This window comes from Rhinopithecus roxellana, chromosome 8 (genome assembly GCF_007565055.1).
Source record: "Rhinopithecus roxellana isolate Shanxi Qingling chromosome 8, ASM756505v1, whole genome shotgun sequence".
Taxonomy (NCBI): Eukaryota; Metazoa; Chordata; class Mammalia; order Primates; family Cercopithecidae; genus Rhinopithecus; species Rhinopithecus roxellana.
In genome coordinates this window covers 80,431,972-80,455,190 of record NC_044556.1, presented here as the reverse complement: position 1 = coordinate 80,455,190, position 23,219 = coordinate 80,431,972, and the positions used below count along the sequence as shown (strand labels likewise).

Here is a 23,219-nt window from a genome sequence, read left to right as displayed (position 1 = left end):
TGTTCCCTTTATTGGACTGTAAAACACATTTAAAATAAACTTTAAGAGGAAAAATTACATATGACCTAAAGACAAATAGTAAAATAGACATTCATTATGCCAAATACTCTATTTTTCTTTAAAATTGGAAATCTTAAATGACATGGTCTGAAAAAATGTAATTCCCTTTGAATTTATGCAAAAGAAAATAAGTAAAATAAGTAAAAGTCAATCTACTGGAAAATAAAAGTATTCTTAGTGTTTAAATTATCTGGATTAAATAGTCTCACTGATTTACTAAATGAGATAATTTATATGTTTACAATTTTATGATCCTCAGTATATATTTAGTATCTCAAAAGAGATTGTTTTATAAAATATCAGATAATAATTAGGAATAATCACTTCTCTTCTGGCATCTCACTAATAGAGCACTTTGTATTGATGGCTCTCTGTGTTATACCTTCTATTAACTTACACTGGAAACCAAATTTAAAACTATTTGTTGCGAAAGTGGAGAGAGCTTTATTGGCCATGCTCATCCTTGTCAACTTTTTAAAAATTTGTATTTATTCTTCTTTCAATTTTTAAAACACTACTCTAGTTGAATAGTAAAACAAAACAGTAGCAAGTAGTGAGCATATTAGGATTACAGTCCTCTGCTCATTCACTACTGCACATAAGATGCCAGCAGCGTGTGTTATCACTGGTCCGCTTAAAAGGTTTGACACTGAACAGCTCTGAAATGATGTTTATCACCTTCATGCTTTTCCATTGTAATAGTCCTGCATTTGCTTCTCCATTGTAGTGGCATCAGCATCGTCTTTCCTGATTTGAATCAAAGTCCACCAATTCTACTTGATTCATCTCATCAGTCTCTTCTACTTCTTTCCTCTTGGGTAGGAGTTTTTCCAACAAGAAGTTTGTCAAAAAAGGGAAAGCCATTATCAAGAAAGTTTACCTTAAATTCGATGATTAAGTGCCTCTTCATGTGGTCTACAATAAATTGGCCTGCCTTCATTTAACACACACTTGATGGCTCCATGCTTGACAACATGATCTGGATGAGAGATGATGACTATAGTTCAGTTGTCAAGAGTGGATATTGGTTTTCAGAAGCCATGCAATACTACAACCAGCTGTATGTCCATATATATGAAAAGGTCTTCTCTTTGTCAAATAAAAACAGCATGGTCTTTCTGATCTAACGCAATGATAATATCTCCTGGCTCCAGTCCTGGTTTTTGGTCTCCTTCATCATGGGATGATATTTTCTGGCCATCTTTCATGCTTTATCAATATGAATTACTAGAACTGTCTTCTCCCAAAACTATCTTCTTTCCATTGCAGCTTTTACATCTATCTTGAGGACTGATCTGTTTTGCATGGCCCTGGGTTTCCATGCACACGGCTTGAATTTGCTGAGCCATTCTGGGTTCTATCTGATGAATTCTTATTTGCATTCCAATACCTCAGCAATTAGGACAACACTGTGCTGTTCTATTTTTCTTTTTCCACCTCTGACTTCACATCTGTCACAAATCACGTTATGTTGCAGAGCCCATTTTCTTGTTGAAGCATCAAAAAATCTTCTACCGTTACTGAGAGCTGGTGTACAACATTTTTACCTTTCCTTTTAGTCTGCATCCTTCCTCCTCTTCGGAAACCAAAACTTGGCTCACATGGACATTAAGAATCCTTTCACCTGTAAGAAAGATCAAAGATTCAGGAACTGAGGTTGATTAGAATGAATAAATGAATGAATATAAATGTTACCATACAATCTACTTGAAAAAATTCAAATCCTACTTATCCTGTTACCCTTCACCAAAAATATTAAGAGTAAAATTTATAGCAAAGTATGAACAGAGTTAGCTTTTATTTTGAATAGGTAAAGGTTGAATAGAGAGGACAAACACTTGTTTATAAACACATTCTCTTTTGGAGAGAGCCTGTTTGCCAGCCTCTGTGGATTTCTTTGCCGAGGCTATGATAATGCTTACAGTAAAGAAGAAAAGAAGAGTTGGGCATCAGCCACAATGGTGGCTAAACTTTGAATTCAGTGCAAATTTTTCACCATTTTTAAAGTATAAGTAGGCAAAATCATGTAGTTTCTTTAATAGCCTTGCACATTAAAATGAAAAGAACAAAGAAAAGGGAGGGAAAGGGCAGCAATGGGAGAGGAGAAAGGAGGAGAAAAGAGAAGCAAACATACTGTAAATCAGATTGTTTAAAGTCATTTCTTAAAAATTTGTTAAAGAGTGACCATATTTTTCTACTAAGATTTAATGTTTGAAAAAGGAATTAGGAAAAGTATGTTTGTTAGACACATGCGCAGATCTCAAAGACTGCTGTTCAGTTGTTGCTGCTCATAAGCTTCTATAGATGAAGTCTTTGTAGAGAAGCTTAAATTTGACTGGCTATCTGCTGGGATCTCTTATATCCACCAGCTTGTTGTTAGAAGGGTTTTTGGGGAATACAAAAGCTTTATTATCTCTCCAGGTTGCTCTAGTCATCACAGAACTGAGACTAGAACCAGTACAATACATCTCTTGCTTGGCACACCTGTATAGTGTAAACAGGAAAAATAAATTGCAGAATCATTTATTATCAAAATCAATAAAGTCTCACACAGGGCAGAGTTTAATTTCATTCTTGTCCAGCAGGGCCATAGAAAATATGAAGCGTGAACTAACAAAGAACTTCAAGCTTTATACAATTAAGTTTACACATTAAAAAATTTAAAATGTTGTTCAGTATGCCTAATTCTACAATCCACAGTGTACCTAAAGACAAGTTTAAGATTTGGGGAGAACTAAGTATTAGATAAATGCATATCATACTGGTCATGTTCAACATTTATATCTTTTAAAAATGGCAATTCCATATAATTCTAATGAATGCATAGCGGAATATTACTACACTTTATGATTTTCATGGTAAATAATGTCCATATTAAACCTGAAATTTTAAACATCAGTAATGAGTATTAAATGTAAATAGCTTTGCCTATACACATTGGAGATTTGGCCACTAACATTTATTTTCTTTAATAGCTAAGCACCATGCTTGTCTATGAAAAATGACATTACTGTAGATAATCTAATGCATATAATTACTAGTCTTTAATATTTATCACAATATGAAACATTCAGTGAAACATTCAGTAGTATCTCAAACATGCGATACTATACAAGAAAGTGGTCCATATTTTAAGAAAACAAACAAAACCGTGCTTCCTATGACTAACAGTGATTAGCAGCTCATCAGTATTTTTGATTATTCTTCTAGTGCTTACATTTTATTTTTATTGCTTTTTTTAAATATTCATACAGTAATAACTAGCATGTTATTCATATAGTATCTACCTCCCTTATCTGGAATACTTGACAAAATATACTATTATTTCCTTCAAAACTACTGACCATTGTAAATATCTCCTGAATCTCTGCAAAATATTTAAATTGCTGTGCTTAACCCAAGTCACTGTTTATTTTTTATACTAGGTTAATGATTCATGGGATGAATTAACTAGTGCAAATTTAAAATCTCTAGCTAAATGCTGCCAAACTCTGAGGCCTGAGTGGAAGAAATATTCTCTCACACCAAGAACAATCTGCAGGGTGCTAACATTAGTTCAACCAAAATAACTAGAAAGATAAATTTGCTAAATCACTGTGAAAACTAATGTATTACTAATAATGTATGGGAAAAGAGGCTGTTTCATTAAATTGAATTTCCAGATTATCTAAATATTTGGTTAGGCTATATTGCATAAGGCATGAAGGACAATGGTATCTGCTGAAAAGTGGAAATATTTGCTGTTTGAAGGCTAATTTTTTCCAACAATATTAATCCATTCTGTTGTCTTCAATTTGCTGAACTATTACATCTTTTTATTAGTATTCAAATATTCCCAAATTATTTCTTGAATTTCATTTTTATAATCATTTAAACAATGAATCAAGAAGTTCTTTCTTCATTGAGTTTTAGAACTCAGGATATTCATTATATTCAGTACTACTTCATGTAGTCATTTTTGTTTGTTTAATTTTTTTTCTGCATAATGACCTTTGGTGAATAAGCATGGGAAATAATTAAGTCTTTTATACAGATATCAGAAACAAAGTTTTACCTTGATTAGAAGGATAATCAACTAATACCTTCTTAAAGAAGTCACAAAATTCCTGACTCATTGTGATATTTTCATGTTGACTGTGATATATTCTTTTGCAGAATTAGAAAACCAATGACAATTATTATAAAAATTTCAGAAATTATAGAAAAGTCTAAAAAGTAAATTGAAACTAATATCACTCCTAATTGTAGCAAGATTTCATCACAGTAGTTTTCTTCTAGATTATTTTTATCTTTCTGTGTATATGTGTGTATCTCTATAGGCATAATTGTGTTTTAAGGTTGTTCATATTATTGTACGCAAAGATTATCCTCCTTTTTTCACTTATACTACATCCAAGTATTTTCCAAGATCATTAACTATTTTCCAAGATCATTAAAAGCTCTTTGAAAGACATACTTTTAATATGAAGAAGTATCATGTTTTCCAAGATCATTAAAACTATTTTCCAAAATCATTTTCCAATATCATTATTTTCCAACATCATTAAAAGCTATTATTTTCCAAGTTCATTAAAAGCTATTATTTTCCAAGATCATTAAAAGTTCTTTGAAAGACATACTTTTAATATGAACAAGTATCATAATTAAGATTTCAACCTGATTTACTTGATCAGTTCCCTGTGACTGAATTTTTTGGGTGTTTTCAACTTAGTCATTATATATAATATGAATGACAATAGTTGTTCTCCATTTTTTTCTGGCTTTTTTATTATCCTTAAGATGACTTCTGAGAAGCAGAATTATAGGTTCAACTGATATGAAAAATAAGATATTTAAAAGTAGAAAAATATTTAAATTTGACAAATACATATAGAATAAAAGTAATCATCTTAAACTCCTTTTAATCTTTTACCTCTTAGTCAAATACTACTAAGTTTTATGTACATTTTTATATAATTATGGTAGATCAGTATATCCAAATACACAAATTTATTACATGCACGTTTTTTGTTTATTTCTGTTTATTTTTTGACCAATAAAAAGGAATCGCACCATAATTTCACATTTAATTTTTCCCACTTAATAATATAAGTATTTTTCCAAGTCAATAATTATAAATGAAACACACTTGTTAATAGCTGCATACTATAAAACTACACAGTTTGGATATATGATTTTTTAATTTAACTATTCTTATTGATTGGCATTTATGTTGTTTCAAACAGTGCAGCCGTAAGCATGAGACATGTATCCTCATATACTGATGCTTTTTTTCTCTATAATAGACTCAACTGTGGGATTTGTAGAATTTTAACAGACAATTTTAAGGTTGTTTGTATTACTTATACACAGAGATTTTCACTTTATACTACATTATAACTGTTTGGAAAATAAGTATTTTCCAAGATGATTATATTATTACTTGTACACAGAGTACAATAATACTGAATTTGCAAAATATTTTAGCAATCATGTTGCATAAGAGACTGCCTGTTCCCCATATCAGATTGAATTAAGAGATGTTCTAGACATTATTGACCTTAAAACCTTATTGCAGAGAAAATTCTCTTAAGGAGAATTTCTTTCAAATTTTTTTTTCCTATTAATGAATTTAAATATGTTATTATATGTATATTTCTAATTTTCATTTCTTATTCCATAAATTGTATTTCCACATTTCTTGCCTATATTTTATTGGTTTGACATTTTATTACAAATATCTAGGAGCTCTTTAATATTAAAAGTTTTTAACATTTTCTCTGTCATAGATATAGAATTCTTTTCTTTCTAATGTTTGTTCTTTTATTGTGTTTATTATGTTTACTGCCACAATATTTTTTTTTTTCCATTCATGGAGTCAAATCTTTAAATTTTTTGATTCATGGCTTTTTGTGTCCTGATATTTGTATAACCTCACTCACCAAGAGGTTATAAAAATATTTCACCTATATCTATATTTTTATGCATTATAATTTATTCAAGAAAACAAAATTTTCTGCAGATAATTTGAGAAAAAAGGGTCAAATTAACTTATTACAGAGTATTAACTAATTGTTCTGATAGCAAATACTAAAATATCCATTAATTCCCCTCTTAAGATTTTTCAAGAGAAACAATTATATAACTGAGGGTAGTCCATTGGAGGAAAGTATGATATTTTATTTACCTTATTATACCCAGAGCCTGTCATAGGAGATAACATTTAATAAATGTTTGATGAATAAATTGGAAAGAATCAACAAGGAGAAAATATGGTCTCATTAGCAATCTGGTAAAGGAGTTTGTTCCAATAATCAATTGCTGTGCAACAAACCATCCCAAAATTTCACGGCTTCATATGGTGATTTTTTAATTGTCTGTCTTACAGCTCTGTGGATTGGTTTGCCTCAGCTATGTGGTTTTTATTTGGAGATCTTTCATGCAACTGCAGTCAGATAACACCTGGAATCATCTTAACTAGTGTCCCCACTCACATGTCTGATGTCCTAGCTGGAATGGCTGCAGTAGCCAGGGACTGGTTCCCCCAAGCCAACATGCTATGCCTTGGATCCTGCTTCTTCCCCCTCCAGTCTCACTTCACTTTTTTCCTTTGCCTTGTGACTGAACTGGATGAGAAACATCACCACTTTATTTTATGTACATACAAAATTATCACCCTCCACCTACCTACCAGCCGGCCTCCTCCCTCCCCGAGACTTTTATGTATCATTGCATAATGTCTGAGCCAAAAGTTGAGCTGCACTTCTATAAAATGAACAATTTAAAATTAAGTATTAGTTAACTTAAATCTTTCTACTTTTTATTACATTTTTTTTTCCATACCATGTATGTTTTCTCCTCCCTCGCCTCTCTTTTCTTACACATTTCAAATCTTGGGTGGTTGCGGGGAGAGGGCGGAACCTTCTCATTTTTGCATGAACTCAAAAGGAGAAAGTTAAACATTTTTTAAAAGACAAACACCTTTGTTTTTGTATGTACTCCCTCTTGCTCATATTCCAAATTAAGCTCAAGCTTGAATATTCAAAAATTCAACTGAAGCTTTTACATCACTTATTATAAAATATTAATTGAGTGTTTACACACCTCCTCCTTTGTCACTAATATCTATACATGTACACTGGACCCTTGAACAATGAGAGACTTAGGGGTGCTCATGCCCTGTGTAGTCAAAAACCCATGTGTAACTCTTGATTCCCTCAAAACGTAACTACTAATAGCCTACTGTTTACTAGAAGACGTACCAGTAGCATAAAGCATTGATTGACACACATTTTGTGTGTTATGTGTATCATATACTGTATTTTTATGACAAAGTAAGCTAGAGAAAAGAAAATATTATTAAGAAAAACATAGAAAACAGAAAATTTATATACTATCCATTAAGTGAAAGTGAATCATTATAAAAGTTTTCATCCTCATTATCTTCACATTGATTAAGCTGAGAAGGAAAAGGAAAAAAAGGGGCTGGTCTTGCTGTCTCCATGACGGAGGCAGAAGAGATGAGGGAGATGGAAGGAGAGAAAGGAGAGGCAGGCACTCTCCATGTCACTTTATGAAAATACATCGTAATTTCTTTCTGACTTTTGCTTTTTCATTTATCTAAAAATGTTTCCATATTTTTCCTTTTTCCATCATTTACTTTACTTCAGTGCTTGTATCATGGAAGGGCCCATGTCATAAAAAGCAAAGGAAGTCTTGAATAATCATAAACTTTCTGTCTGTTACCTGGCTCTGGTTCTGAAACTCCCATCTCCATAAAGTGGTCTTCTGTTAATTCCTGTGGTGTGGTGTCTACTAGCTCTTGAACGTCTACAAAATCTATAGCTGGAAACCCTGTATTCATCACCTTTTTTTTCATATCCACAATCTCTTTCATAGTTTTCCTGACTGGCTCTGTTGTAAATCCTGTGTAGACATGTGCAACATATGGACAATTTTCTCCAGCAGAAATCTGATGGCTTTCATGGATTTTTCTATAAGAACAGTGACATCTTCAATGGAATTTCATGGTGTTCTGTCTTTTGGGGTTCACTTTCATAGCACTGAAAATACTTCCCATAGAGTAACAAGTGTAATGAGCCTTGAAGGTTCTTATGACCTTCTGATCTACGGGCTGAATTAGAAACGTGTTTCAGGGCAAGTAGAACACTTAGAGGTCTTTGATATTGAACTCATGGGATTCTGGGTGGCCACGGGCATTGTGCAGTATCAAAAGAACTTTAAAAGTCAATCCCTTACTAACAAGGTACTTCCTGACTTCAGGGTCAAAGCATCAAAGGAACCATTCCAGAGAAAGTATTTTCATTGTCCAGGCCTTCCTATTGTACAACCAAAAGACTGGCAGCTGGTGTTTATCTTTTGCTTTGAAGGCTTCAGGATTAACAGCCTTATAGATAAAGGCAGTCATGATTATAAACTGACTGCATTTGCACAAAACATTACAATTAGCCTATTACTTTCTGTCTTAAATCCTGGTGCTCGCTTCTCTTCCTTACTAATATATGTCCCTTGTGGCATTTTTTGTCTGTTTTTGTTTTTGTTTTTGTTTTCAGAATAGGACACTTTTCTCTGCATTAAAAAAACTGGTTCAGAAAGGTGTCTTTTCTTCTCAACAATATTCTTAAGGGTGTCTGGGAACTTATCTGCTGCGTCTTAGTTAACAGAGGCTATTTCTCCTGTTATCTTGACATTTTTAGTCAATCTCTTTCAGAAAACATTAAACCATCCTTTGCTGGCACTAAATTCTCCAGCTTTAGATTCCTCACCTTCCTTTTACTTTAAATTCTCATGTAATGACTTTTCTTAGTAAAGAGGGAAATCCCAAGGGGACCAGGAAAATGGAGAGGATGTTGGGAGAGGTCTGGGACTCCAGAAAGTCCATAGATGGGGATAGAAAACAGAAGATCTAAGAAGTCAAAGAAAGTGCAGATTCTTCTAGATCATTGATGGTGTTGTGACCGAATGTTGATGAATAAGCCCAAACTTTCTCCCATATTTTCAAGACTCCTGGTGATAGTGGCTTAAAAGATGGTGAGAATCAATACAGATCAGGATTAAAAAAAAAAAAAAAAAAAAAAACAAAGATAGCAAGTTTTTATTTCCCTTTGGAAAGTCAGATGGAACCTGCTCTCTTGTCCTTTACTCTTAATGTTTATTATTCTAAATATTATGAATGTCATGGATGTATTTAACTCTGAAGACGTTTGTCTTGTACACATGTAAACAGTAACTCTAAAAGTATACATTCTTGAGAATGCAAAAATGCAATTATATGTATGTAAATAGATATAATAATTATTAATTGCACATCAGTTCTTTTTCATACTATTCTGGCAAGAAAAAGAGAGGCAGGTAATTATACTAAAATTGATATTGTACCCAGGTGGAAAAGCCAAGTAACTAGAACATGCCTTAGAAAAGTGATGCAGTGAAACACATAATTGGACATTATCAACGACATTAAGGGGATGTCACAGACACATATTGATAAGGAAGAAAGGGATTCTGAAATATACAGTAGGAGGTACTCCTCCTACTACTTAGGGAGCTTATACCACAGTGGAATAAGAAATGGCTTGAAATATTTTATGACTATATTATTTTAATTGGAAGTAGAAATCTGAATTTCCATATTTTTGAATCATATGTGTGTGTATATATATGTGTGTGTGTATATAGTATAGAAGTTGTATATATGTATATATATTATATATAGTATATATATAACAGTAAATATAAGCAGGCAAATATTCAGGTTTGATATTAACCAGGCTCCTCCAGGAGTCAAGCTAAAACCATTGATTTTTTTAAAACTGTAATACCCATTACCTTCATCTTCTATTCCACTGGAAAAATGACAGCCACCTGAGACAGTTTTGCAGAGTAAGATTGACTGATAGAAGTAACCTTAGGCTCACTTGATCTTCATTGGTCATGTCTTAGTTCCTTCCTATTTTCACTCAAGAAGGTCTTTGGTAAACAAACTACTACCCAAAGCCTTGAACTAAGGAACTATGCCCAGAGCCATTCTGACTAGATTATTTGGGGTAAGTAGATATGAAAGATAGAACTGTCAAAATGGGAGACAATTTTATTTTTCATGTCTACTTTAACCTTACTGTTGTTACTGTAAAACAGGTGATCAGTCTCCTTCTCAGGAGACCGGACTTCATAAAACACCAGATGATTTCCTGGACTTCACCATCCTTGGCAGCTGTCCCTGCCTTGTTGAGGTTGGTCAAACCTTCATAGGTTTACTCACTACTGGAAATTACATCTGGGGCAGTGTCATTTGGTACTGCCCAAGAGTCTATCTAGATTGTGGTCTTCTGCACCAAAATGAAGCAGATGTAAAACTCATAGCAACCATCTCTCACTTTAACTTATCATGCCCTGTCAGGCTTACATCAGTGTTGTCCTGGCAGTGGTGTCCTGACAGAAAAAGCAGTTCTCCAGGTTCCAGGAGTTCTCAAGGATCCAGATCAATACTATCTTATAGGCAGCCCTGGCAGCAGGATTGGCAAGATATACTGACTTGGGTTTGCATAGACATGAAAGGTGGCTTAGTTAAAGATTTGTTTGGCAAATTTTAGTTACCCTAATCTAATATATGTGGATATTCTGTATATGACTATATAACAATAGCAGAACTAGAAAACTTCTTTTAATCTTTATATATATATATATATATATATGCACTTACATTAAGGGTAGAAGTAATATACTGTTGTTTTGTTGTTTTTTTGATTTTGACATACGTAAATTTTTGGATATAGTATTTTTGAAAATTTGATTGTTATATAATCAATACTCATGTAGTTTTCCAAAACACCATTAATTTTCATTTTAATTTCGCATGTTATACTCAATGGTATCTTAAAATCAAATGAATGTCATATGTGTGTGTGTGTGTGTGTGTGCGTGTGTATTTCATGACTAAATTTTCATTATCTGTATTTAAAATAAAACTAATTAAATTATGTTATGTGGTGTGAATTTTCATGAGGTTAATTTCTAAAGTTGTAATCAGTGAAGAAATGGTTAATCTCTTTGAGTTTTTATCAGATGTCTAGACATAATTATTAACTATTTAGGCAAAAGTACAGAAAAACAGATGGCATTTCTGACAGTGAAAGGTCTGAATGCTTGTTGTACAGCTGCTCTTTTTATAATCCTAGTTTTTAGGAGATGGAAGAAAGAATGTTTTGTGAGATTTTTCATCAATTACATGCTATTTTCCTTTACAATAAGAATGTAATTTAAGAGAAACTTTATTTTGGGGTGTTATTTTGGCCTCTTACAAATTCATAAAGGAGTGACTACTGACTCAGAATATTTATGAAATTCAGAAAATGCATTTACCAAGTAAATCTTGCGTCACTTTTCCTTAAATTAAAATTTCCTGAATACAGAATAAAAGACATTTGGCTATTTGCTATTCAGAATTACATTTACCAAAAGGGCATTCAATCAATCCACAGCTAAATCTAGGCTTCTATATAAATCCACTTATATTAAGTGAATTAGTAATATTCCAGCCATTATGAAAGATAGGAATACATGATTTTTGACCCAGACCCAATGTATGGCATCAAAAAGCAAAATAGCAGCCGGGCGCGGTGGCTCAAGCCTGTAATCCCAGCACTTTGGGAGGCCAAGACGGGTGGATCACGAGGTCAGGAGATCGAGACCATCCTGGTCTACACGGTGAAACCCCGTCTCTACTAAAAAATACAAAAAACTAGCCGGGCGAGGTGGCGGGCGCCTGTAGTCCCAGCTACTCGGGAGGCTGAGGCAGGAGAATGGCGTGAACCCGGGAGGCGGAGCTTGCAGTGAGCTGAGATCCGGCCACTGCACTCCAGCCTGGGCGACAGAGCAAGACTCCGTCTCAAAAAAAAAAAAAAAGAAAAGAAAAAAAGCAAAATAGCTCATTAAGTAAGACATAAAAAATACCAAACAAATATCAAACAAAATCTTTTACAAACAGAAGAAGAAATGATATAGAGCCCAGCATCAAATAATTTAAGATATAGCAAAACAGCTGAAATATTGAATTGAGAGAAAATTATTATTGTAAGGAATAATTTCTCATTTATATAAGATAGAGGTATGATCAAGAATAAGAAGAACTATAAATACATTTGGAAGTTCAGATTCAAACTATGCTATATAGTCAGTAGCATGTATAAATAATGTCATAAAAATTGACATTGAAAGAAAAAAATGTAGTGTTTAATAAAATCAATCCATGTTTCCTGTGTTTTAAGCAAAAAATTGATTCTCATTAGTCCTTGACAAAAGGGTGATACAACAATCCACTGAGACTCTGTGGCATCCTCTGAATAAGGTTCATAGTTTTTCTTTAACTTTAGTACAATCTCAAAGCTGAGGTGATAATTCAGCTCATTCCAAATTATCCCTTCTCTGCTTCCCTCCCTTGGTGATATTCCTCAGAACTTTCACAAGCATTGGTGGTCAATATGTTACCAAATGTGGTTCAGTTACAAATATTTTGCAGCTCATATGATTTCTCTAAGGGGCAATGATTACTGGTTGAAGTCCATGATGAGGTACACACCTAAAAGCTATTTCTACAACTGCTCTCTGCCAACTGAACTATAGCTGATCTGAATTGCACACATTTGTACCAAGGCTAATTCTTCATTAGTTTTCAAGGACTGTGGTTGCTTCTGTCTTGTAGAGCTGTCTAGTAAGATTTTCTGCCACCATCGTGAGTTGCTTCCTAGAACTCTGTTGCCATTGCTCAAAAGATGGACCCAGAAGATGCATGGCAACTAAGGCTGCTACTAGCTCACAGGTAATGGCTTCCGGCATGAGCCCAGGTCAATACTGGAATCTTGTCTCCATTATTTCTACCCCTACTGCTTCCTATAACCACTAATCTCAAGCCAGTGTTAGAGCCTCAGTGCTACAGATGGCATCAGTATTCATCACTGTAGCTGATGTAGAATACAAATTTGTCAGCTTATGAAAGTTATCTTCCCTCTGATGTGACCAGTTTAATGGGTGACCCAACATATATGAGTGCCTGCGTGTTTTGTGGACTCTACATAGTAAGTTTACATGTGCTTCCTCTGGCACTGATGGGGTCCACACAGAGCAGTTCGGAGAAATTAGTTCAGTGTGCTGCGTCATCACTGCCTACCACCCAATATCCAAAAATGAAGCATATGACCATTAACACAACAATGGAGATAAAACAATCTAACCACCATCACATTAATTAAAAAATAGTACCCACACTTCTCTGATAAATGTCTCTAAGACATAAACCCAGCTTTGGGTCTTTCCAAAGATTTTTCAGTTTTCAGAGTCTCAAGGTCTTGCATTGAAATGAAAGTCTTAGTGTCTAGTTGTAGCTTCTCTAGGACATGTGGTTGAGAAGGCACTTAAATTCCCGTTGTGTCTCAAGAGTATGCTCCTGAAGTCCTTCCACTTTGTGAGCTGTATCTAAGGTGATGCCATCAGCCATACATATCCTAAGCCAGTTTTATAAGTATTAAATAGAAAAAAAAACTTATCTAGCAAACTCTAAAACTCTAAGGGAATCTGAATAACACTAAGACTTTATCATAATGATATTAAAGTTACAACTAAGCTTTAATAAAAGATGTGCTGTAAAAATAAAATTTGAAAAAAGATGCTTCATTAAAGACTAAATATTTAAACACAATGTTAACAACTAAGGGACTTTAAATACTTAGACTAAGATCATTTTTAGTAAGATTGTACACATTAAACTTACTCTTACGTTAGTTTAAAAAAAGGTTGATAATGAACGTAACACTAAACACTAAAAGTCCAGAGTAGGTTTTACCTATTTATCATTCCCTCTTTCTTCTCCTATTCCAAAATTCTTATGCAACATTGTCTCACAAAAATTAAAATATACAAAAGTAACTTCTGATGATGCTGTTTATTTTATGTAATAGTGTTGTTTTGGAAATACAGCTCATTGAAAAATTGTTTTCTAATATGTAATATCAGTTTCAACAAAATTGGAACATGTTTAATCAAACAAAATACATGTTCTGTATTTTGATCTCCTGATCTCTTTACTATTATAAAATAGTAGCCAAGGGATAAAACTTGTTGGTATCAAGAAGTCCTTCAGGAATGAGGAAGAAGTAATGGAAAGAGAGGAATCTAGTTATCCTAATAGATACTGATGGTGTCACTCTTAAAGCTTTATCTTAAATGAACCGCTGGGCTAAAAGTTTCAACTTTCGAATCCAGACTTCTTCAAATGATCAGCAAATTAGAAATAACCATGGTTTGTATATTTACTATTAGTCAAATATTGCAACTATCTGAATATTTTACAACATATTTGCATACTACTTTACTGTGTACAAAGAAACTTTCATATGTAAGCTTATTTGTTCTTCAAAATGGCTCAGTGAAGGATCCGTTCACCAACAAGTATGTTTCAGATATTGTGTGAATAGGTTGGACTCTCTTTTTCTAGACAAACGGAAATTATAACCCAAGTGATACACCTAAGAGGATGACGGAGCTAGATAAGGAATTGAGATATAATGATTGCAAACCTTGTGTCCATCCCACTTTAGGATACTGACATTTACAAGACAATATGAACGCAATTATATGGCACAGTGATTTGTTACAACCTGTACTAAAACCCTGGAAAAACCACCATGCAGTCTTCTAAATGATTTTAACATATAGAATTCAGGTAGGATGATTATTAAAAAATAAAAAATAAAATAGAGAAAAGCTTAATAAGCTAGATAAATGACAATATTTAATTTGGAATTTTAATGCTAAAATAATCTCTTATTTTGGCCAGACTTAAACTTGTTTTTATTCTAAAGCAAACAAATACAAACCAAGTAACAGAACTAGAGCTATTAAATTGACTGCTCTAAATTTCTGAATGTAGGAGTAATTTTTTTAGATACTTTTCGTGCCAGAGATATAGAAGTACTTTAGAAACAATAATTTTGTAAAAGCATTTTACAGAATATAGGTATGTAGTGGCCCAATAGCCACCATTTCTCTGAGTGCTCATCGCCTAGGCACTTTTGGACTTGCTGTATGGAGGAGGGAGCTTAAGAAGCCAGCCAACACTTAACACCACTGTCTTCTGGCATTTGCCAATTCCTTTTAGTATGGTTTGCACTCTAAGGCTGTTCAAAGCAGGTGGCTCCTGCTGTAAGAAGAGAGTTGTGGGAAGATATCCATGAAATGAATATTTATAAACAATCCCAATCTTCATTTTAAGTATAAGAGAAAAATAAATTTTAAACAGTGAGGTCCTTAGGAATTGCTGATCTAAGGCATCATCTCTTAAATATTTACAACATTCTTATGTTGTGAAATTCTTTAATCTGAAGTACTGTAAATAAATTAAGAGTGCAAAACTGAATCTGCCAGAGAATTCTGATAAATTCTCTTTTAGCGTGAGCAAGCCAGTCATTTATGTAAATAGTTTCCTCATTTTTTTGTGCAAATTGTTTTTCAAGGAAAGTTAAATCATTTTGTTATTTAACTGAAATCTACTTTGTGACATCCACTTAAACGATAGTGTTGAAGTCTTTTCTTGTAGTTGTTTTAAAACTGTCAGGGCAATTCCAGCAAGATTACTGGAAGTTAGGTATAAGACTTGATGACATTCTCCAACTCAATTCCATGCATACATATTTTGAGCTCTTGATATGGCTTTGAAATGGAGACAAGTGGTCTGATGACAGACAAAATAGAATATTTGAAATGATACTCTTAAGTTCAGCATAGGGACTGTAGATAACCACTTCTTGTATGCACATTTTATATTCTATTTAACTCATCCTATGTCCTAGAATATACATTTTATTTTTTTTAATTAACAGACTTTATTTTTTAAAGAAGTTTTAGACTTACAAAAAAAAAAAGCAGAAATTAGTGTTCCTATATATTCCTTCTATTCCATACACATGCACATAGTTTCTCCTATTATTTACATCTTGCATTAAGACGTTACATTTATTATAATTGATTAGCCAATACTAATGCATTAACATTAAACTCCACAATTTACAGTAGAATTTGTGTTGTATATTCTATGGATTTTGGCAAATATATAATGACATGTATCCACCATCGCAGTATCATATAAAATAGTTTCACTCCTCTAATGTATTTTAATTGCTTTTTCAGATTGCTTACTGCCATCTCAGTATTCTTCCTCCCAACCTAGGGGAGATTATCTATTTTAAAATTCTGTTTATACAGAATCATTTAATTTTTCTTCATTAACAGTGAATTTAATTACTTTTTCATAAACTAATATCTTTAAATGGATTTTACCTAGGACTATGAGGTCAGAAATAATTCTACTTAATGAAATTGTTAGTCATGAGGGGATTCATAGTCATTGTGACTCAGAAAGTCTAATCCACAAATAAGAGAAGCTGGGATTTAGAATTCTGCAATGACTTTCAGTGTAATGTCTGCTCATTACTAAATCAGGATGGGAAAATTCCAGCTGGCCAGTTGGAAACTACTTAGCCAGTTGGGGAAGATGAGCCTAGATCCCTGCTCCTATTTCTTAAAGTTAGATTTGCAGATAATCTGCCTTCTCCCTCCATTCAATACCTCAAACAGTATCACAACACAGAGCAACAGATCTAACACTTGAGATAAAATAATACCAGTTACACTGTGTGGCCCTGGGCAAGATATTTAATGTTGTTGAGCCTCAAACTCCTTACTTAAAAATACTGAATGTGGGTAACAGGTTGACACTTGCCTCAATATCTGTAATGATCAAATTATTTAGTATATATCAAAATTATATACATAGTACCAGACATTTGACAGATGCTCAATAAATATTTGTCACTGTTGTTACTATTACTATTATTATTATATTATTAGAATTCTTACTATATTGTGAAGATACAGAGTAGAAATTGACCATAGCAACAGCTGACTGCGGTTCAGGCAAAAATGATCAAGGTACTTACTAGATCTTCCATTCCAGACATGGATAGCTTTAGCTGTACAGCCAAAGTAAATTAGCATTTTAGTGGTGGGTACAATGTTCAATTCAAGTAATAGTCATTGGAATTTCTCCCAACTTCCCTCTGGGTTAGTTTGACATGTGTCTATTTACTTTCTAATGTGAAATCATCCAAAATATAATTAATCTTTGAAAACCACATGGTCAAGAGGCAGAAAAGGCAGAAATAGTTTCACTCCTCTAATGTATTTTAATTGCTTTTTCAGATTGCTTACTACCATCTCAGTATTTTTCCTCCCAATCTAGGGGAGATTATCTATTTTAAAATTCTGTTTTAATTAATTTGTTTTTTTTCAAAAACCGCTATTAATTGTAAAAGTATTACATATTTTAAAAAGTTCCCTATCTATTTTTTCAACTTACAGAATTAGAGGACTACAAAGCTATGATGAGTATTCCTGCTCTCAGGCCAGTCTGCTCATAATAAGCAATGTAGGTAAGAGGAAGAAATGAATAACTAAATGTTGAAATCATATTACATTTTAATAGTCAAAATATTTTCTCTGCTAGATCCTGAAGTTGGAGATTACTTATTTTAATAAATAAAATGTAAATTTTTGGAGAATAACAATAAAAGTCAATATTTATTAGTGTTTAATTGGTCTGGCAAAATTTAAATGATGAGCAAGTATTGCATCATTTAAACCAAACAGCAGCTCTCAGAGTACCATTATTTTCTTCATTCTACACTAGAGAAAACTGAAAAAATGATCTACTAGTAACTTGACTAAGCTAGAAAATGGTGTGAATAGAATTTGAACACAGGCCATGTGGTTAACACAGACTCTGTACTCAACTATTCTGTTATACTAGGGAAGAACAAATACATTATAAATAAAAAAAAATTAAAACCCAGATCTACCACATAGTATCCATAACCATGAAAAAGTTGCAATACTTGCACCCCCCACCTGAGCCAGTTACATTTTCCTTAAATTAAGGTCCTATAGGCCTTACAGGGTTGCTGTATTTTGTACAACTTCTACAAATCACTAACATGATAGTATTACAATGTGTATACTTTTCTATTTTTAATATAAAAGCTTGCATTTTATTAGCCTATCATTTTATGAGCCTGAATTTCATATATTGAAGGCAATTTCTCCCATACAAAATAAATTGTGATATATAAAACAGCAAGAATACAATGTTAAATCACTTTTGGGATTTTCTTGAGGCTCTTCTTTCCTGCTTATGTTCTTATAAATGAATATACATATGCAGAAGGAAGAACAACAAAAGGGAAGCTTGTAGGCAATGTAAAAGGACACAGAACTCTTCTCATCCTCACATGTTTATTATCATATTCTATGAAGCCATTCAGATCTTCTTCATGTTTATTCATATTAAGGTAGCTATGTTTTATGGTGACATTTTGATACACTTCATCTTATCTTAGCAATTCACTTAATTTGTGAAAATGTAAGTTGTATATTCTAAAATTTTTAAGTATTCACTGAAATACAAATTTTCAGCTGATATCAGCTTTTAAATGTTCTACAATCATGTAATTAAAATTAGGTTGATATGCTTTTAAAGATTTTAAAATTTAATCCTTTTTTTGGTCTAAAACTAACTTATTTTTTGCATTGTACCCATTAAGATGTAAAGTGGTAGACAACCTTCAGTAGCGTTTCTACAGAAGCCAAAATGATAGAACAAGCCTTTTGAATTCTAAAAAGTACCAAAATGTTCATCTTCATTACTAAAATACAGTAATTAGAGGCAAACTTTTAATCCCCATTTCATGTTGTCTTGTTTGTTGATGCCAAGTTGAGGTTTCATTACAGAATAATTATCATTCATCATCATTTAGCTTGGAAAGTCTAACTTCTGAGGAAATGAAATTGAACCAGAACAATTGAGATCTTTCCAGGGAAGCTACATAAATAGTTTTTACGGACACTATTTTTTAAAGTTGAGAAGTAAGCTATAATTTTAGTTTTAAAAACCAATCCCCTCTAAGGAAAAGTATAGCACTTACTTCAATCAGACTTATATGTATTAAAGCTTCCACTCATCTCTTTATTTTCTCCTATTCAACCAATCCTAAATAGCTTTTTAATATATCATCAGTCATTAGCCTTTTTCAGACCTCTAAAAGTAAATTTTCTGAACTCTTGCCATAGCCACCTAACTTTACCAGATCTATTCTCCACTCAACCACTTGGGTTTTCTGACTAAATCAAAGAAACAAATACATTTGCTCATGCCACTGCATTTGATAAACACCTTTGCTAACTTCCTGTTGCCAATATGTTGATGCACCTATAGCCTATGAGGCTTTCCATCTCTTTTCTTTCTTTTTTTTTTTTTTTAATTATACTTTAAGTTCTAGGGTACATGTGCACAATGTGCAGGTTTGTTACATATGTGCACATGTGCCATGTTGGTGGGCTGCACCCATTAACTCATCATTTACATTAGGTATTTCTCCTAATGCTATCACTCCCCTCTCTTCCCTCCCCATAATAGGCCCCAATGTGTGATGTTCCCCTTCCTGAGTTCAAATGATCTCATTGTTCAATTCCCACCTATGAGTGAGAACATGCGGTATTTGGTTTTCTGTTCTTGCGATAGTTTGCTGAGAATGATGGGTTCCAACTGCATCCATGTTCCTACAAAGAACACGAACTCATCTTTTTTTATTGCTGCATAGTATTTCATGGTGTATATGTGCCACATTTTCTTAATCCAGTCTGTCACTGATGGACATTTGGGTTGATTCCAAGTCTTTGCCATTGTGAATAGTGCCACAATAAACGTATGTGTGCATGTGTCTTTATAGCAGCATGATTTATAATCCTTTGGGTATATACCCAGTAATGGGATGGCTAGTTCTAGATGGTATTTCTAGTTCTAGATCCTTGAAGAATCGCCATGCTGTTTTCCACAATGATTGAACTAGTTTACAGTCCCACCAACAGTGTAAAAGTGTTCCTATTTGTCCACATCCTCTCCAGCACCTGTTGTTTCCTGACTTTTAATGATCGCCATTCTAACTGGTGTGAGATGGTATCTCATTGTGGTTTTGATTTGCATTTCTCTATGGCGAGTTCCATCTCTTTTCAACATCTCTGAACTTACCTATTATCTTCACCTTCCTACGATTCAAGGACATGAACCTTCTTACCTTCCTCCCAAACACACCAGGTTCTCTGAGCTTCTGCTTTCACTCCTGCAAAACTGCCACCCATTCTTTAATGCTCAACTCAATCATCATCTAACATATTTCATAAATCTTTAACTCAAAGTGAGTAGCTGACTTTGTGATCACACAATTATAATTCATATTTCTATGACAACATTCATCATATTATGTACTCATGATGTGACTACTTCACTTCTCTCTGTACTACTTACGTTCTAGCACATAAGTAGCTAAAACACATATGTTTTAAATAATTTTAATGTAAATTCTAGTTTCACTGTATATTCAAAGTATATAATGCATATTTGTGTGCATTCTATTTTGAAAGTATTTAATAGTATTATAAATCATATTTATATTACTTGTATCAAATATAAAAGAAATTTAACTTTTTTGATACAACCTAGATTATAGATATGATTTGTTTTGTTCGGTTTGGCTTTGGTTCTGTTGTGCCTGAGTGACATATCTATGGAGATGTTTATTGTCAAATTAAAACACATGGAAGTTCTCAACAGTTTTAGGATTTGTTCTATTTTAGGGTTTGTGTCTACTAGCAGCCTATCAAGCTATCAATTCTTACTGCTGATGATGCATCTTTCTGCAGAAGATGTCAGACAAACCACTCAATATTTTTACACAATTTATTATGAGTAAATTAACTAGTAAAGTAAAACTAACCTTATTTATTTTGTGTACAGTAAAAGTGAATGGTGACTTTCTTATAAAACAAAATATTTGAACTTTAATGTTTAGACTGTTTTTTCTCTGTTGGAATCTAAAAAAACTTTTTTTCAACACATGTTTTGTTATTCTACTTGAGATTTATAGTTAAGTGACAATAAAATAAGTAAAATGGTCTTAAAATATATTCATCATGTGTCAGCATAAAAAGACACTTACTGATTTTTACCAAGTATTTAGCATTATACTTTCTTGGTATTAAAAAGATAAAATTCCTGCTGTCAAGGATTTTGGTAAGGGTGATAAATATAAAACTAAAATGTTATAAAATAAGGTGACTGCACAGTGACTGGGTATGTATAAGAGTTATAAAGTCAAGAATCAATGTTTATGTGTAGTGTCATAGGAAAAGGAAGGAGTGGATGCTTTATTAAAGTTACCTTAGGAAATTTGTATATTATACATTCTTGCACTCATTCCCACAACATTTAGGGAAGAAAAGCCCTCAGCATATGGATATTTAAAAAGAAAGTTCTCTAGGTATTATAAATCTGACCTTTCTGCTTATACCCCCACAGGAAGCCACTGTGAGAAAAAAAGACCCACATTATCTCCTAAGTTTGCTTGAGGTCAGGAGTTGGAGAAACCTTCTGAGAGGAAATGAACTTTGAGTTTAATTTTGATGTGTTAGTAGGCCATTAACAGTCTGTAATATCAAAGGAGACAGAGGCATTAGAAATGTAGCAGTTGGGATGTGTGAGGAAGCAGTAGAAGAAGCAGTTGGAAAGCTACACAAAGATTACATAAGCTTTAAGAAAAGTTAGGAATCTCAAATACTTGTACTGCAAGGCAACTGTATTGTCTTTAGCTAATTCAGGGTGGATACTTTTATATCCAATAGTCCCAGTGATAGCAGTGGGGAAAAATATGACACCAGAAGCCATTGCCGTGCACTGTAGCTGAAACTGTGTCTGGGAACATTGTGAGGGAGAAAGGTGAGAGCATGATGTTGTTGATGAATTATGGAAAATTTTTAAGGTAACGAACAACATCCCTTGAGCTACTGATGTCTCAGAGATTTTTTTTTTTCAGCTACAAAGAGATATATCCACATTATGGGGGAAGGTGAAGCAATTATTTTGTAATTACCAAGTAAAATTTCACAATTTTCCATCAACTACATGCTATCTATTGGGACTATTTAACAAATAAATATGATGGGGATGTTAATATTGTTAACAGCTAATATTTTTGAAGTGTATTAATATATTTCTGGCATTACACTAGGCATTTTAGCTGGTCAATTATTCCATAATTACCTGTAGTAGTCCACTCTTACGCTGCCATAAAGAACTCGAGACTGGGTAATTTAGAAAGAAAGGAAGTTTGACTGATACTTCCGCAAGGCTGGAGAGTCCTCAGGAAATTTACACTTCTGCAAGACTGGAGAGGTCTCAGGAAACTTACAGTCATGGCACAATGGGAAGCAAATATGTCCTTTTTCACATGACAGCAAGAAAGAGAAAATGCCAGATGGTTACAAAACCATCAGATCTCGTGACAACTCACTCCCTATCATGAGAATAGCATGGGGAAAACTGACCCCATGATTCAATTACCTCCCACTGGGTCCCTCCATTGACATGTGGAGATTATGAAAGTTACAATTAAAGATGAGATTTGGGTGGTGACACAGCCAAAACATATCATTCTGCCCCTGGTCCCTCTGAAATCTCATGTGCTCACATTTCATAACACAATCATGCATTCCCAACAGTTACCCCAAATCTTAACTCATTCCAACATTAACCCAAAATCCAAGTCCAATGTCTCGTTTGAGACAAGGCAAGTCTCTTCCATCTATGAGCATGTAAAATCAAAAGCATATTAGCGATTTCATAGATTAAATGGAGGTACAGGCATTGGGTAAATACTCCCATTCCAAAAGGGAGAAATTGGCCAAAAAGGCAGTCATTAAACCTTAAAATTCCAAAATGATATCCTTTGACTGTATGTTTCACATCCAGGGGGACTCTAATGTAAGAGGTAGGGCTCCCAGAGCCTTGGATAGCTGTGCTTTTGTGGCTCTGCAGGGTACATCCCCACTTCAGACTGTTTTCATGGGTTGACATTGAGTGTCTGCAGTTTTTCCAGGTGCACGGTAAAAGCTGTTGGTGGATCTACCATTCTGTGATCTGGAGGATGGTGGCCATCTTCTTACATCTCCAACAGGTAGTGCTCCAGTGGGAACTCTGTGTGGGGCTCTGACCCCACATTTTC

At 33.5% G+C, this 23,219-nt stretch overlaps 1 protein-coding gene and 1 pseudogene across 2 annotated transcripts in view; one reads left to right on the top strand and one right to left on the bottom strand.

The window, feature by feature from the left end:
* The window catches only part of OLFM3 (olfactomedin 3), a 207,082-nt gene that overhangs the window by 117,449 nt on the left and 66,414 nt on the right, over positions 1 to 23,219 (top strand). The gene's annotated exons all lie outside the window — the stretch shown is intronic.
* LOC115899144 lies at positions 643 to 21,883 on the bottom strand (annotated as a pseudogene).